The following is a 347-nucleotide window of genomic DNA, read 5'->3' on the forward strand; positions in this document are numbered from 1 at the left end:
AACTTCTGTCATGTTATTGAGGAGGGTTGAGAAAAGAAAAGACTTACCTGGAGCCCACAAATCAAGTCAGCCTATCATTTATTTATCCAGTTCATATAATTTCTCAGGAAGCTAAATTGTATGTTTTTGTAATTTCGGAGTTTTCATCTGCAATATGTTTCTTTAGAGCCATCCCAACTCGAATCTTAAATATTTCTGGTCTACTTTATCCATTGCGTAATGCGGTAGCAAAATAAGTGTATGTTTTACACCGGACTTGGGGATATGGTTATTTAGCTTGTGGACGCCAAATTAACCATCTGGCGTTAGGACCCCGTGGTTGCTCGCAGGGACATTACCCGCTGAAC

Source organism: Salmo trutta, chromosome 3 (assembly GCF_901001165.1).
Source record: "Salmo trutta chromosome 3, fSalTru1.1, whole genome shotgun sequence".
Lineage (NCBI taxonomy): Eukaryota > Metazoa > Chordata > Actinopteri > Salmoniformes > Salmonidae > Salmo > Salmo trutta.